The 16,536-nt window shown below is 42.7% G+C and overlaps 2 long non-coding RNA genes across 5 annotated transcripts; one reads left to right on the top strand and one right to left on the bottom strand.

The window, feature by feature from the left end:
• The first annotated feature begins 3,894 nt into the window (after window positions 1-3,894).
• On the top strand, window positions 3,895-9,655 carry LOC132209172 (uncharacterized). Of its 4 annotated transcripts, none has more exons than XR_009445264.1 (3): window positions 3,898-3,976; window positions 4,338-4,447; window positions 7,454-9,655. It is a non-coding gene; the product is annotated as an uncharacterized LOC132209172 (long non-coding RNA). The 4 variants fall into 4 exon arrangements; XR_009445266.1 differs by having other exon boundaries at window positions 3,921-3,958; XR_009445265.1 differs by lacking the exon at window positions 4,338-4,447 and having other exon boundaries at window positions 3,895-3,976.
• A 296-nt stretch (window positions 9,656-9,951) lies between these two features.
• On the bottom strand, window positions 9,952-15,434 carry LOC132209173 (uncharacterized). The gene is made up of 2 exons (XR_009445267.1): window positions 12,793-15,434; window positions 9,952-11,523 (listed from the first exon to the last, which is right to left on the bottom strand). It is a non-coding gene; the product is annotated as an uncharacterized LOC132209173 (long non-coding RNA).
• Window positions 15,435-16,536: the final 1,102 nt, after the last annotated feature.

Raw genomic sequence — 16,536 nt, 5'->3', positions numbered from 1 at the left:
AACAAATAGATCTCAGAATTGGGACCGGGCTAGAAGTTAGCAAAGGAAGACCAAGAGATTAAATAAAAAGGGGAAGTTGAGTATGAGAGTAAACTTGCAGGCATGTAACAACTGACTGGAAACATTCTGTGTGTATATAAAGGGGAAAGGATTGGTTGTAACTAATATAGGTCTATTCCAGTCAGAAACGGGGGAATTTATAATGGCACAAGAAATGATTTTAGACAAATTGATGGGATCAAAAGCTCATACATTCCCAGTTGACTGAAAGAAGGGGTCTTCAAAATAATGGATGCATTGCTGGCTCTCTTCCACAATTTCTTTGACACTTTGACAGTCCCTCCAGACTACAGGGTAGTTACTGTAATCATAAGATTTAAAAGGGAAGAGAAAAACCCTTTAATTATGGACCAGTGAGTTTGAGATAAATCTTATGGAAGATGCACAATTCCATTGCCAAGAATTTTGGAGCACAGTACGCAGAATACAATAACAGAAGCAAACAGTCTCCATAGATTTGCAAAAGGGAAATCATTCTTGACAAATCTGATGACTGCCTTTCAGGATGTCACAAGTGGAGTTGATCATGGTGACCCAGTAGATGTGTTTCTTAGGTTTTATGAAGACCTTTGAAGAAGCGATTAGAGATTAATGTGTACGGTTGAAATGCATGGGATTGGGGTGAGTGTAATGAGTTGGTTATGAAACTGGTCAGCACGTTGTCAACGTGGATTCAAAGTAAATGTGTCTTTTGCCCAATGGCAGACAGTAACTAGTGGGGTATAACAGGGGTCTGTTCTTGAACCCCAGCTGTTCACAATGTCAGACAGTAACTCGTGGGGTATAACAGGGATCTGTTCTTGAACCCCAGCTGTTCACAATGTGCGTTGCTGATTTAGATGAGGAAACTAAATATAATTTTTCAAACTTTTTAGATGGCACAAAGCTGGGTGCATGCATGTTGCAGTGTGATTTGGAGAAGCTTTGTAAGTGAAAATTAATATTGGTTACGTTATATTTGGATAAATGTAAGCTTATCCATCTTGTAGCAATAAAAAAAACAAGGCAGATTATCGTTTGAATGGCACATGGGAGTGTCAATGAGACCAGAGGATCCTTGCGCACCAGTTGCTGACAGTAAGTGCACAAGTGCAGCAGGCAGTAAGGAAACAAATTATCTGTTGGCCTTCACAGAGTGAGGATCCAAATAAAGGAACAAGAATGCTTTGCTGCAGTTACACAGGGCCTAAGTAAGTCCACACCTGTTATATTGTGTACAGTTTTGGCATGCCTATCTGAAAAAAAGTGTTCTTCCTTTCGACGGCGTTCAGCACGTGTTTACCAACTTGACTCCTGGGATGGTAGGAATAACGTATGAAGAGAGATTGAGTCAGTTAAAATTGTATTCAACGGAGTATAGAAGAATGAGGGGATCACATTGAAATCTCCAAATTCCAAACAGGACTGGACAAGTTAGATGCAGGAAGGATGTTCCAATGATGGGGAATTACAGAACAAGGGGCTACAGTTTAAGGATATGGGGTAAATATTTTAGGACTGAGATGAGGAGAAACACCATCACCTGGAGAATGCCGGGAAGTGCATTCCTTTTTTCTCTCCCTTTCAAAATAAATTGATCTCCAGCTCTTGTTTTCACGGTCTCTTCCTGACACCACACTTGCTTAACAGGGACCCATTTAGGAAAAGCATCCCAAGCAGATAACAGACGTCTCATTTCATTCAGTCAAATGTCTCAGCTTTTACTTAAATTTTGATCTTTTGAGCTTACACCCGAATGTCTGTGAATAGCTTCAATATGACTATACATGTACATGTCAGCACTAGGAGCAGATATGTGCCATTTAGCCACTCTCGCCTGCTTGGTCATTAAATAAAATCATGTCTGAACTGAGTGTAGCTTCAACTCCACAAGCTATTTATCATAATAACCTTTTGACTCTCTTGTTGACCATCAATATATTTAGCATTCATATAAAAAAACTACCTCCTTCATCTTAGATAGCAGCCCACCAATGTTTTTTTGTTAATTTGTTTGTGGGATGTGAATGTTGGTAGCTAGCCAGCATTTATTGCCCATCCCTCATTGTCCTTGAGGGAGTGGTGGTGAGCTGGCTTCTTGAACTGCAGCAGTCTTAGTTTTATAATTCGCCCCACTATGTTGTTTGGGAGGGAATTCCAGAATTTTGACACAGCAACTGTGAAAGAATTGCGATACATTTCCAAGTCAGGATACTGAGCGATCAGCAGGGGGAATGGTGGTCATTGGTTTTCCTGTGTATCAGCTGACCCAAAACCCATTGGTGTAACTGAAGGTTGGTGGTGGAGGGGGTGGATGTTTATGGGTGTAGTGCCAGTGATGTGGTTTGCATTGTCTTGGATGGTCTCAAGCTTCTTCAGTCTTAACGCAGTTACACCCATCCAGTGGGAAGTTATTCCATTTCACTTTTATGGAAGATGGACAGGCTTTGGGAAGTCAGCAGGTGAGTTACTCACAGCAGTATTTCATCGGTTTTGACTCACACTTGTATTCACTGTGTATAACTGGTAAGTCCAGTTGAGTTTCTGGTAAATGGGATCCACCTGCATGTTAACAGTGGGGCATTTAGTGACGGTAATGCCATTGAATGTCAAAGAAATGTGATTATATTTTGTCTTATTTGAGAATGTCATTGCTTGCCATTTATATGTAGCAAATGATACCTGTCACTTGTTCGCCCAAGCCACGATAGTGTCCAGTTCTTTGGACTTGTATTCCTTTACTGTGTCTCCGAAATCTTCTCTCCCCACAAGGCAAGCATCATTTCTGGACGCTCTTTCTCTTTGCAGAGAAAAGAAAAGTAACATCTTAAAACAAAGGATAGCCGTGCTGATTTGATTTGTTCTTGGAGCTGTCATCTAACTCCTGTGCTAAGCCTGACGGACAGATTAAACACGGAAGATGTTTCCACTAATGTGTGGACACAAAAAAAAGATACGAGTCACAAATGAATTGATTGTACAATTCAGAAATCAGTTCTTTGACTGAGTATAAAACAAGAAGATATTGGAAATATTCAGTCTTGATGATAAGTCCCTGGCTTGAGAAAAAGAGTTAATTTTCCCTTTCTGTGGACTGATGCAGAGAAGTCATGTAATATAAAGTGCATTTCTCTTTCAACTGTTGCTGAATATTTCGAGTTGATTGAGTCTGCTTTTGTTTATTCAAAGAGTGCTGAGACAATGAAACTCATTACAGGAAGTGATTGACATCTCAGTCTCTTCTGAAGCTCGTGTGTAACATTTCACGCTTGCCTGAACATCTTAAACTACTGACGTATCAGCACAGTCACCGCACAGGAAGACTCTTCACACTTCAGTGTGAGAACGGATTTATTTAGTTTTCCTACCTGACATCGTTCAGCTTTGAAATTTGAAATGATTTTATCACCAATAAATGAATTCTTCTTGCGGCGAAATTCAAATATTCTACACAGGAAAGGTGTATATTTTGTTCACTTTATCCGTTGAGTGTGTGTTCATATCTCTTTGTTCTGCTGTTTATTAGAACCAGGACAGACAGGGACCATGCACTTGTATCAATGGATTCCTGTATCTTTCGTCCTGGCATATTCCTTCATATCTTCGTTGTATCAATATTGCTGCTCAATGGCAGCGTGTTTTTCCCAGCATTCTGGGTGGGAATGCATTTGCCCAGATGACAAAGTGTGGAGCTGGATGAACACAGCAGGCCAAGAAGCATTTTAGGAGCACAAGAGCTAATATTTCAGACCCACACGAGTTATCTCGGATTCACCAGCATCTGCAGTCCCTATTATCTCTGAATGTATACGCCCACTGGTGCGCGCGCAATCTGAAGCGTTTCAAACATGCGCAGTACCGGAGGCAAAGGAGAGCCGGAGGAATCGGATGAGGAACAGGCGCGGTAAGGATTTGAAAGGTGAAAATTAGAAATCAAGTGAGTGAGTATTCCACGAAGTGGGCGGAGAGGCTTTATAAAATCTGACAGTAGCTACCGTCACTGAATTGAAAAATACCGACCCCGGTTTTGTCACGAATAGATTGGAATTGCTGAATTCCTTTGTTAGCCGAGGCAGGGCTGGGCGCCGCGAATGTTTTCTGAGCCGTGTGAGCCCGCCATCTTTATCCGGGGCCAACTGGAAGCGGAGAGTGCGCTTGTCCTTTACTTGTTGGGAACGGGGCGAGGGGAAGGCGAGCAGGATTTACGAACAGCAACTTCAAACCAAGAGAAATGCTTTTCTTTTTCTGTTCTGAATCTCTGTCCTGGATTGATCGTGATGGATTTTACACTCTTACAGATCAATGTCAGCAGAGGAATTTGGCAGACTTGAACCTCAGAAAGAGTGAAAGAGTAACTCGATTGATGAGTATCTGAATGTTATCAGCATCTGAATGTGGTAGCTTTCAGGTATGTATGTATGTGTGTGTGTGTGTGCGCGCCAGTGGGAAAAGATTTGAGATATCAGAAAATGAGATACACTATCTGTGGTTAGATTACAGTTGATTAGCTGTTTTTAGTTCTCGGACTTGCTGTCAGGAACGGTCTAACAACTATGGAGTGGATGTAGCACAGATTCACCTGATTGATAACTGAATCTGTAGGTTTGGAATACAAGAAGGCCCATATTAAAAAAAATCAAAAAGTGCAAACCATTTAGCCCATGCCAAATGTCTGGAGCAATCCAGTCAGTCCTATTCCCTTGTTTTATCCCTGCACCTTTGCATTTTTCTCTCAAATGCTGATTCAGTATTTTTTTGAAATCAATTAACATCAAATTTGCTTTGATGAATTAATCTATTTATTACTTTCAAATATCTGTGCATGTGAATCCCTCAGAATCTGCACACTCTTTAGTGTTGTGTTATTGCCTCTACCTATCCCTTCTGCTAAAACACATCACTTCATTCTGTGAGAGGTATCCCTGGAAATTGATTAATAAGAAATATTTTTGATCAAAGTCTTGGGAATATGATTAGTGACTGTTAGCGGAGTTACAGAGAAACTATTTCCACTGAGTGGGGAATTGACGACGAGCAGTAACAGACTGAACATGACATCAGTACCAGCATATTTCCAGGTCAAGTTTTCCAGATCCTTATAACTGTTTGATGGTTCAGGGACTGCAGAATTCCACATTCAATCTGGAAGATTGGAAAGTGCCAAATTGAAAGAAAGCTGCTGTGCGTTCAAGTCGTGCGAGCTTCATTAGAATGGCGCAGTAGTCTATCAGGGCAAACTGGTACAAAGGATGATGTCACATGAGCTGGAGAGATAGCTACATCGAAGACAGGGTGTAGCAGTGGAAAGATACTTTTCAGAATGGAGGGTTTTGATTAGTGGTGTTCCACAGGAATCAGTGCTGGGACCTCTGCTGTTTCTGGTCTATATAAATAACTTGGAAGAACACGTGGCTGGTCTAATCAATAAGTTTGCGGACAATACAAAGGTTGGTAGAGTTGCAGATAGTGAGAAGGATTGTCAGATGATACAGCAGAGTATAGATAAATTGGAGTTATGGGCAGAAAGATGACATGTAGTTTAATCTGGACAGATATGAGGGGATGTAATTTGGAAAGTCAGGTACAGGTTTAAATTATAGAGTAAATGGCAGAACTCTTAGGAACATTGATATGCAGAAGGATCTGGGTGTGCAGGTCCACAGGCTACTGAAAGTGATGGTGCAGGTAGATAATTTAGTATAAAAGGCCTTTGGGATGACTGCCTTCATTGGAAGGTGCAATGGCGATATGGACAGGCAAGTTATGCTGCTGCTTTGTAGAACTCTAGTTAGGCCACACTTAGAATATTGCATTCAGTTCTGGACACCACATGTGGATGTGGATGCTTTGGAGAGGGTATAGAATAGGTTTCCCAGGATGTTGCATGGTTATGGGGGAGTTCAGCATTGAAGAAAGGTTGGAAAGACTTGGTTTGTTTACACTGGGACGCAGCAGGTTGAGAGGGTGGCCTGAGAGAAGTTTATAAGATCGTGAATGGCATGGATAGAGCGGAATGTATGAGACTTTTTTCCCCCCAGGGCAGAGGGATAAATTACTAGAGGACACAAGTTCAAGCTGCAGGGGGAATGTGTGAAAGAGATAAGCAAGGCAAGCTTTTCACACAAAGGTTGCTGAGTTCCTGAAATGTGTTGCCACAGGAGGCAATGGAAGCAGACGCAGCAGCAGCAGTCAAGAAGCACCTGGCTGAATACATGAACAGGAAGGGAAGAGAGGAATGCGGATCCTGTGAATCAAGGCATTTTTAGCATGGAGGGTTAGAATGTGCAGGCACAGGCTTGGAGTGCTAAAGGGCTGGTTCCTGTGCTATGTTGTTCTTTGTTCTTAACAGAGGATTTTGTCTGGGTTGGGAAGCTAAAATGAAAGTCATGGCGCAGCTTGCAAACGGAATGGATTTTTTTTCTGCAGAATAATAGCCCAATCTGTATTTTCTATTCACTATGTGGTACAGTCCCCGTCATAAGCAGTGAGGACAGTAATTAAAATGTGTAAGGTACAAATGATTCATCATTTATTTTCTTCTTGCAAAAACTTGAAAATAGCCTGAAGAAAGATGTTATTTGCAGAGTAGGTTATATGATACAGAAAATCATTGGCAAAGTATTACATTCTAACTGAACTAGAGGCTAAAATAAACTCTGACTGTCAGAATCCCTATTTTTTCAGCAGGTTTAATTTTTAATAAAATGCATTCTGACATATTGAGCAAGTCAATAATCTTTTCCAGTCTGAATCTGCTGCTCAGAGTCCTGGAAGTGATGGTTTTTCCATGCACCACCTGATCTTGTGTTTCTGTCTGGTGAGTTTGGGAGGTTGTTAGAATTACTGGCAGATGAATTAGATTACCTACAGTGTGGAAACAGGTCCTTCGGTCCAACAAGTCCACACCGCCCCTTGAAGCATCCCACCCAGATCCAGACCCATCCCCCAATAACCCACACCCCCCTGAACACTATGGGCAGTTTAGCATGGCCAATCCACCGAGCCTGCACATCTTTTGACTGTGGGAGGAAACCGACACAGACAGAGGGAGAATGTGCAAACTCAGTCGCTCAAGGCTGGAATCGAACCCAGGTCCCTGGTGCTGTGAGGCTGCAGTGCTAACGACCGATCCACCGTGCTGCCCATATGAAGCCCATCTCCATTAATGCTCTCCCTATTTCTCAGTTTTCCCACAAAGAACACCTTTATGCAGCCCCAGATTTGGCAGCCAGTTCCTTTCACTGAAGCTCAATACTGAACCAGTTCTATTGTTATAACAATCCAAGAGCTTTCATGGTCGCATTGTCCACTGTCTATTGCACAAATGATCAGATGTATTCAGTCCAGTTTTAAAGTTCTGCCTTTTTCCCTGTGGGTCATATTTTCTTCTTACTGTCTGTTATTCATTTTACAGGAAGTTGGAGCATTTGCAGTCAGTGAACTCAAATCTCGCTGCAGATTCTAACGAAATGTTGAATTCATCATGTCTTGAATATCATCAGGCTTTGATCATGGAAGCCAAAACCAGTGTTCACACTGAGAAACCATGGAAACGTGAGGACTGTGAGAAGGAATTCAAATATCCATCTTCCCTGGAAAGTCATCAGTGTGGTCACACTGGAGAGAGACCGTTCACCAGCCCTGACTGTGGAAAGGGATTCATTTGATCATCCAGTCTGCTGACACACCAGCAAGTTCATATAAGAGAGAGGCAGTTCATCTCCTCTGAGTGTGCGAAAGGATTCACTCACTCATCCCATCTGCTGACTCACCGGCACGTTCACACTGGGGAGAGACCTTTAAAATATCCACACTCTAGGAATTGCGAGAAAAGTTCGAGAGAACTAATATCTCACATTAGTGAGAAACCATTCAGGTGCTCTCACTGTGCGACTCGGTTCAAGCGATCATCTAAACTCCCAATACACCAGCACATTCACACTGGGGAGAGACCGTTCATCTATTCCATATGTAGGAAGTGTTTCATTCACTCATCTGACCTGGTGAAACACCAGAAAGTTCATTCTAATGAGAGACCTTTTTCAATGTTCAGACTGCAGGAAATGCTGTAAATGTTCTGGAGAACTGATGTCCCATCAACATGTTCACACTGTTGAGAGCCCAATAAGATACTCTCATGATGGGACTGGGTACAGATGAATATGTAACCTCGCTGTACACCAATGCATCCACACAGGGGAGATACCGTTCACTTGCTTCATGTGCAGGAAGAGATTCGTCAGATCATTGTACCTGCTGAAACACGAGCAAGTTCATTCTGACCAGAGAATGTGGGAAATGGTATAAAGATTCTGAACAATTAGCCTCCATGAACTTGCTCACATTATTGAAATAACTTTGAATGTTCAGATTGCAGAAAATGCTTTAAAAGTCCTCAACAATTGATGATCCATCAATGTGTTGACACAGGTGAGAGACCGTTCCAGTGCTTTCACTTTCAAACTGGGTTCAGGTGATCATTTCACCTCATTGTATGCCAGTGATGTTCAGACTGGAGGGAGGTCGTTCGCCTGCATTGAATGTGGGAAGGGATTCACTCAAACACCCGACAACCCCCCCTGCTGCCCCCCCCCCCAAAAAAAACATGAGTGAATTCACAAATAACCACAGTGGTTGCATTTTGCTATTAATTATGTTCGGTAATGAACACATTTCATTGTTGTCTGTTTCTACTGATGTTAAATTGACTTTCCTGAAAATATAGGTTTTTATTTTCTGAGTAAAAGGCAAATAAATTAGCTTTGTATTTAACACAAAACTTACACTTTGTTTTCAAATGTCCCAAGCACAAGTTAGTTTCTTTTGGCCTTCTTAACGAGAGGATTCAGATTCAGGAGCAGGAACGTCCTTCTGTGATTCCACAGGTCTCAGTGAGCCCATAGCTGGATTCTTGTGTGCAATTTTGGTCTCATTATTCTTGTGGAAGAATGCTTTGGCTGTGAAGGGAGTACAATGAAGGTTGACCAGAATGATTCCTGGGATGACAGGACTGACATGTGAAGAAAGACTGGATCAGTTAGGACTATATTCACTCGAGTTCAGAAGAGTGGTCTTTCATAGAAACAAAAGAATTCTGACAGGGCTACACAGGATAAACAGAGGAAGGCTGTTCTCAATAAACAGGGTGTCCAGAACCATGACTTTTAGGATATGGGCATACATGGGAGCATAAAGATGGGATCCTAGTGTCTCTTTAACCTGTCATCGACAAGCTATTTAGGACTGAGATAAGAAGAAATTTCCTCACCTCTGGAATTATCTGCCACAGAAAGCACCTGAAGCCAAAACATTGAATGTATTTAAGAAGGATTTGGATATAATCCTTGGGGTGAAAGGGATCAGAGTATGGAGAGAAAGCAGGAACAGATGGATGATCAGCCATGATCGTGTTAAATGTTGGAGCAGGTTTGAATGACCAAACGGCCGACCACTATTTTCTTTGTCAATGGTTATTATTTTCACAAATACTTTTTCTCTTCTGATCAATATTATGGTTCTTTCCTCCCCTTTTGTGCTGCTGAACTACTTAATTTTTTTGTAATGTTGTAAGTGTTCCCTACTGTGAAGATTGATTAAAATTATTTGTTTAACTCCCCTGCTCTTTCCTGGCTCCTCATTATCACTGACAAATCTCATTCTCTAAGGGGCCGATGTTCACAGCTCTCTTCTCTTTTTATCTTTTGAAATACTTCATTGACCACAGTATGTTTTCTCCTGTTATGGTTATTTCCTCCCCTTTTTGCTGCTTGACTATATTTGTGTATTTTAAAGTTGCAAGAATGCCCTAATGTGAATATTGTTGAAAAGTATTTGTTTAACTCTCCTGCCCTTTCCTAGCTCCTCAATGTTACCCTTTACAAAGCTCATTTTATAAGGGGCCGATGCTCACAGTTCTGTCCTCTCTTTATTTATTGAAATAATTAATCAACCACAATACACATTGTTCCTCCATAATCATCTATAAGGCCTTGTGTGGTGGCATTGTGAGAGAGGCCGAGCCACAACAATGTACAACAGTTCAATAATGTCCAACTGTATGCAAAAAAGGCAAGTTTCATCAAAGCTTTTTGTCTTGCACACTTCGGTTCATTCACAATAAGCACCAATGGAAAGGGAGCAAACGTTTTATACTGTACTGACCTGGGCGAATAATAGACTCTGATTGGTCAAGGCATTGCAAAGGAAAATGCACCAGTTAGATGATGACCAAACTTTGTTTAAATTTCACGCAGACAGATTGACTCTGATTTTTCAAAGCATCACTGGAGACCTCAACTAAAGAAGGGCTGGCCCCTGTCTGGTTGAGTTGAAGGAGGTGTTATTAATATTAATTGGGCACTATTAATATTTGAGCACTGTAAGCACAAACTGGTTGGCTGTGGCTAATGCGTTATCTATTGTGAAGAGACAAAAGAAAATGCTGTTTGCCAAAATCTCCCAACCTTTAGGTGGAGGTGAGGAATGCTGCAGAATGTGATTGTTAATATTGTCTCCGAAGTGGAAAACAGGTGAACTGTTGCACTTAAGAAACAATTCCTGTGAAAGATAATGTGGGAACATCATGCTGGTAAGCCAGTCGCACATAGTGAGGGGATGGGCAGTGGGAGAAGACACAGTAAATGTATAGCCTGAAACAGAATCTAAAATACATGCAGGATTGGAGGCAGTGGAAGTTCGACAATGGCAGAGAGGTGATCAAGGAAAGCAAGGGTCATAAAACCATACAGATGGACAGAGTTATACAGATTTACAGCACAGAGTGTGCCGTCTGCCCACCATTCCGATGCTAGTCATCAAACATCAGTGAAAGAGAGCAATAGATGAACATGGATTCAGATCCCACAGCAAAGGTGTCACTCCAGATGCAGAGACATTGAACCTCTCCCAAATAACACAGGACAACAATAAAATCCTTAAATTATTAATGACTCATTAAAAAATATTTAGCCCTGAAACAGTCTTATTGATTACAATATTACAATCTGCTGGAACCTGTAGCTGGAAAGATTTCAAAAGTTCCATGTCAGAGAATAGTTTCAAAATTAAGGAAATCCCTTGGAATCGGGTGATGTAACTGAGGTTACTCCGTGGAAATTCTATGAGTTAGTTTGTAAAATCAATCTCCATCAGCCAGAGCGAGCCATTCAGAAGAGATAATCATTTCAATTGATTTGGGTTTTGCTGTGTGTACCAGCCACTCTGAGCTCTGATAAAAGGAGTTTCAAAAATCCATCCATCAGTCCAGTACAGATGTTCACAACATCCCCTCTTCATAGCTCAGGATGACTGACTATTCTCCCTGCTGTACAATATCCCTCAGCGTGGCCAGCAGTCACTCAATTTGAGGATAGCGTCTCCTCAGGGCCATAAGTTTCTATCCTAGGTTTTCATATGAATGAATCAGGCTTCTCCATCCACCCAACCAGAAATTGGCCACTTGCTCGTGCTGCAATCCTAATGTGCCTGAATGAAACCGAGAAACAAAACCCAGGTCATTGCCGTTGAGAAAAAATAAGTAAATTAATAAACCATGTAATTAATAAATAATTAAATAATATAATATTGTAGATTCTATTAAGTTCTCTTCTAATCTGTCCTTCTATGTTCAATTACTTATGCACATATATACCCAGGTCATTCTATCCTTGCAACCCCTTTAGAGATGTACCCTTTATTTTATATTGCTGATGTACATTCATCCCATTAAAATGTATGACCTGACACTTCTCCACATTGAAATTCATCCACCTCTGATCCACACACCCCACTAACTTTACACAAGTTTCCAGAAAATTACGAGAGGCATTGATTGAATGGAGAGTGAAGTATTTTCTCAGGTGAAAATGTCGATTACTATGGGATCTAAGTTTAAGGCAAAAGGGTGTATGTTTAAAGGAGATGTAAGAGGCAAGCGTTTAGACAGTGGGTTGTAAGTGCTTGGAATACACTAGTAGAGGGGGTGGTAAAGGTGGATATGAGAGATAGGTGAATAGGCAGAGAATAGAGTGATATGGATTGCACAGAAACAAAAGATTTTTAGTTTCGAAAGGCATCATGTATCAGCACAGTCTTGGTGGCCCAAAGCACCTGTTCCTTTGCTGTGTTGTTCTTCTTTGTACCATTCTGCTCACATTTTTCTCTGTTTCCAAATCCTAACGTATGCACAAATATTGATCCTGTTCCCTGTAGTCCTATGTTTAGAGCATTAATATATATTTGGAAAACACAAGGGTCTCAACATTGCCACCGAGGGAATTTCAATAGATTCATTCAACTATCCCAAAAAATATCCAAAGCCACTGTTGTATTTCCTTTCTCTCAGCCAATTTTGTACATGTATTGTTATTGTAGTTATTTTCCCCAAATACATAAGCTCACGGGTCAGCTCAATAACATTGAATCACATACTTTCTGGAAGTCTTGGACAAACATGAACTGTATTCCTCTGATCAACCCCATATTTCACACGTTGAAAAGAAAACGTAGGTCATTAACAGCAAGTTAACTAACATCATGTCTCCTGGAGAAATATATGGCAACTTCCCATGAATTGACTGATCTTTGCCCATGTAACTCTTCATTTTGCCTTCACCGTTGCGTCTACAAGTTTCCAAGCAACCAAAGTAAATTGGCTTGTCTGTAACAGTTGGATATATTCTTGCAACTTCTGTTTAACAAATGACTAAACTTTGCAATTTCCCTGTATTCCAGCACTACTCTCGATAAACTTACAAATTCAGCAAAGTTTCTGATCACTTCGAGCAGACTTTGAAAGTAGACATGGCGAGCCCCAGTGAGACAGTTCTCATTCTTCCATGTGGCTCACGATCTCAGAAGATACCCATTTTGGAAAAGCCTGATTGGTTTTTTTTGCTGCTGAATACCACGGGATTGTTACAGCTCCACTTGTCTCACATTCAAAGCCATTTTCAAAACTTAAACACAAGCACAAGACTGATGAATGTAGAAGGGGTAATGTGCACTGAGCATATTCATCTAACTAGTACATGGGAGCATAAAGATGAGATCCTTGTGCCTCTCTAACCTGTCATCGACAACCCCATCACATTGTAACACCTTGTGTCTTATGTTCCTCCAGCTCGCTTTCCAGGTAAACATTGGATTTGCCATTGGCCTGCATTGGCATTGAACACTAATTGACATTGGATCTGGCTGGGCTGAGGGAGGTGAAGGTGAGACAGGGCCAGAAGCAAAAAGAGATGCAAAATCGGGGTGTTGTGAATCAGTTGATTTCAGTGGGGACCGAGTGCTGTGATTTGCAGCCCGAGTTTCCCAGGAGTTACAGTGATTGGGCTAGTGTTTTTTTTAATTGAACGTTTTCCTCAAGCGTGACTTCCTTTTTGTAAACCATGCTGACTCTGCCTGGCTCCGATCTGATCTGGACCACTCATAAACAAAACATTTTACTGTATTTCAGTACATGTGACAACAAATCAATCTGTGCATCCCTCTGTTTCCCTCTCGGTCTGTCTGTTGATCTCTCTCTGTGTCGGTTCTACACTTTTTCTCTCCCTGTGTACCATCCGCACTCTTCTCCAAGAGCAAAAGCCTGTAAGCCCATCACCATTCTGTTAAGCTAGCAATGGCCTGTCAACACATCTCCACTGTTCTACCAATGACCTGTGAACACGTCTGCATTCCCTTCTTCTTGCAACAACTTATTAACACACGACCAGTCTTTTCTTGTAGCTACAGCATGTGAAACATTCCCAATCTGTTCCCCCAGCAACAATCTGTGAGCCCATTGCCACTGTCTTGCCCGAGTCAAGGCCTATGAGCAGATCCTTAGACGGTTGCCCTTGGAAAGGCCTATGAATCCATCCCCACTCTGATCCCCTTGAAACAGGCTCATACCCATCCCCAATTTCATTGCAAAAGACTGTGACCACATCTCCAATGTACCCCAAGCAACAACCTGTTGAACATCCACAAAATGTTCTCGTAGCAACAACGTGTGAACTGATCCTGCCTCTGTTCTCTTAGTAACAGCCTGTCAGCCAATCCCTACTCTCTTCCCCTAGCAACGGCCTGTGAAACCACCTCCACTCTGCTGCACTGACAACTGCCTGTGACCCCATTCCCAATCTGCTCTGCTAGAAACAGTCTGTGAAACCATCAATACTGTATCACTTGCACCAGCCTGTGAACCAATCCTCACGCTTTTGCCTTAGCACCAGACTGTTCAACCATCTCCACACTGTTCTCCTAGCAGTGACTTGGGAACCCAATCCCAATTTAGTTTTATAGCAATAGTCTATGATCCCATCCCCATTCTGTTCCTCTAGCAATGGCCTGTGAGCCCATCTTAATCTTGTTCCCCTCGCAATGATCTGTTAACCCACTCCCACTGTGTTCTCCTTGCAATGGCCTATGAACCCATCCTAACAATGTTACTCTAGCCATAGACTATAAACCCATCCCACACTCTGTTCTCCTAACAGCGATGTGTGAACGTATGCTGAAACTGTTCTCATAGAAAATGGCCTGTTAACTCATTCCCACACTATTATACCTAGGAATGGCCGGTGAGCCCATCCCCATTCTGTTGTGCTAGCATAGGCCAGAGAACCCTTCCTTAGTATGTCCCTGTGCAGCAGCCTGTGAATGCATCCTCTGTTCTCCTCGCACCCCGCCTCTGTTCTACCAGCTATGGCCTTTGAACACCGCCCCACACTGTTGCTTTAGCAATGATCTAGTGATGCATTCCCACTCTGTTTTCCTTGCCTTGGCCTGTGAACCCATCTTCATTCTGTTACCCTAGCACTGCCCTCTGAACCCATCCCCATTCTATTACCCTAGCATCAACCTGTGAATTCATCCCCACTCTGTTCTGCTTTTAACAGCCTGTGTGCAGTAGATAGGGGGAGATTTGAAGGATGGAGGGGAGATGGGGATTTATAGAAAGCTGTGAGAGAGACAAGAAGCTGGGAGTATGAAGGCAGAGGAAGGCAGTAAAATCTGTGGGATCAGACTGTGCAGCAGCCCCATTTTTGTCCCTTTGTCTCCCCCAAGCGCCAGCCCAGGTCTCACGCCCTTGTGGTCCAAACTCCAGAGACTGCCTGAGCCCCATAATTCATTCCCCCATGAGCATGTGAGTGTGGAATTGAACGACAAGGACACGAGATGGTTGATTATAATTCTCTCGGTCTCTCTCTCTCTGGTCCCAGCTCCTGTCTGACGATTCCTCACTGCAGAATGATTTGCTTCTCTCTGACTCTGCATCATCCCGAGTTTCAGCTCCTGAATAAAATCTCCTTGGGGGTGGAAGTAAGACAGAGAGAAATGAAAATGGATTAAAATTTTTAAAAAGCACCGAAAGCACAGCAAAATCTCACCGCTTGCTGCTTCAGCAATCTGAGACATTCCCCACCCAGCACAGCAAGATCCCACTGCTGAACATGCCTGAACACCCACAGTCTCACACTCTCCTCACCCCACCCCACCCCGCCCTCCCCACCCAAACATCAGCACAGCTCCTGATTTTAAACCCAGAGAGCGGGGAACAGGAAGATGTCTCAAACTGCCTCAGGGCTGTCCCAGTGTTTCTGTTTGAGGGGAAGGGCAGGAGAGATATTTACTCCAGGGCTGGGATTCACACCCCCTCACACATCCCACACCCCCAATCCCAGAATCTGTGTGCCTTACTCTGTCTGCAAGCTTCAGTGTCAGATATCTCCCCGCCTGCCCCAGCACAGAAAGACAGAGAGAGAGACAGAGGTGCCCTGTTTTTTTGGGAGGGGATGTGGGGGAAGAGAGAGAGAAAAACAGACAGACAGAAATTGAGCAAATTAAATGGAAATAAAAATAAACAGAAACAAAGGCAATCCCGCCACTGACTGACCTCCAACATTTCCCCATTTTATCAGCACTTTCCCCTGGTTTTAAACCCAGAGAAATTGAAGAGATTTCAACTGAGATCAAGGGGCAGATGCTTTCTGACTGCCCCCAGGGTTTATTTCCTGAGAGGCTGGGCAGAAACTCAGTGGTGGGGAGTCACTCCCCGGAGCCTGTGTCTCTGTCCATCTCCATCTCCCCACTCAGTGTTTAACCTGTCCCCCCCCACAGCTTGTTCTCTGACACTCTGGCGATGTGGTAAAAAAACACGAAGAAATGACCAATGCTCCCCTCTGGCCACTCCCATTAACCAGGCACAAACCCCATGCCCGTTCCACCTGGGATTGGTGCTGTTTCTACATGAAATATTAACGATGAACCTTCCAAAGTGTCCAGTCGCCTGTCTCTCTCCCTCCCTGTCTCTGTCTCTGCCCCTATCCATGGATCCATCTCTGTTGACTTTCTCCTGCTCGAGAATGATCAATGTCCCTCACTCCCCCCATTTCCTCGATGTTTCAATAGAAATGCCCTCTCCTGCCTCACGTTTGCCATGTGTTCCCATCTCCCCGCTGTGTCTCGTGGGTATTTGCAATGTCAATGTCACATTTTGGAGGTTGAGGG

This window comes from Stegostoma tigrinum, unplaced genomic scaffold, assembly GCF_030684315.1.
Source record: "Stegostoma tigrinum isolate sSteTig4 unplaced genomic scaffold, sSteTig4.hap1 scaffold_70, whole genome shotgun sequence".
Lineage (NCBI taxonomy): Eukaryota > Metazoa > Chordata > Chondrichthyes > Orectolobiformes > Stegostomatidae > Stegostoma > Stegostoma tigrinum.
The sequence above is the reverse complement of the archived record's forward strand: the minus strand, read 5'-3'. Positions and strand labels throughout refer to the sequence as shown.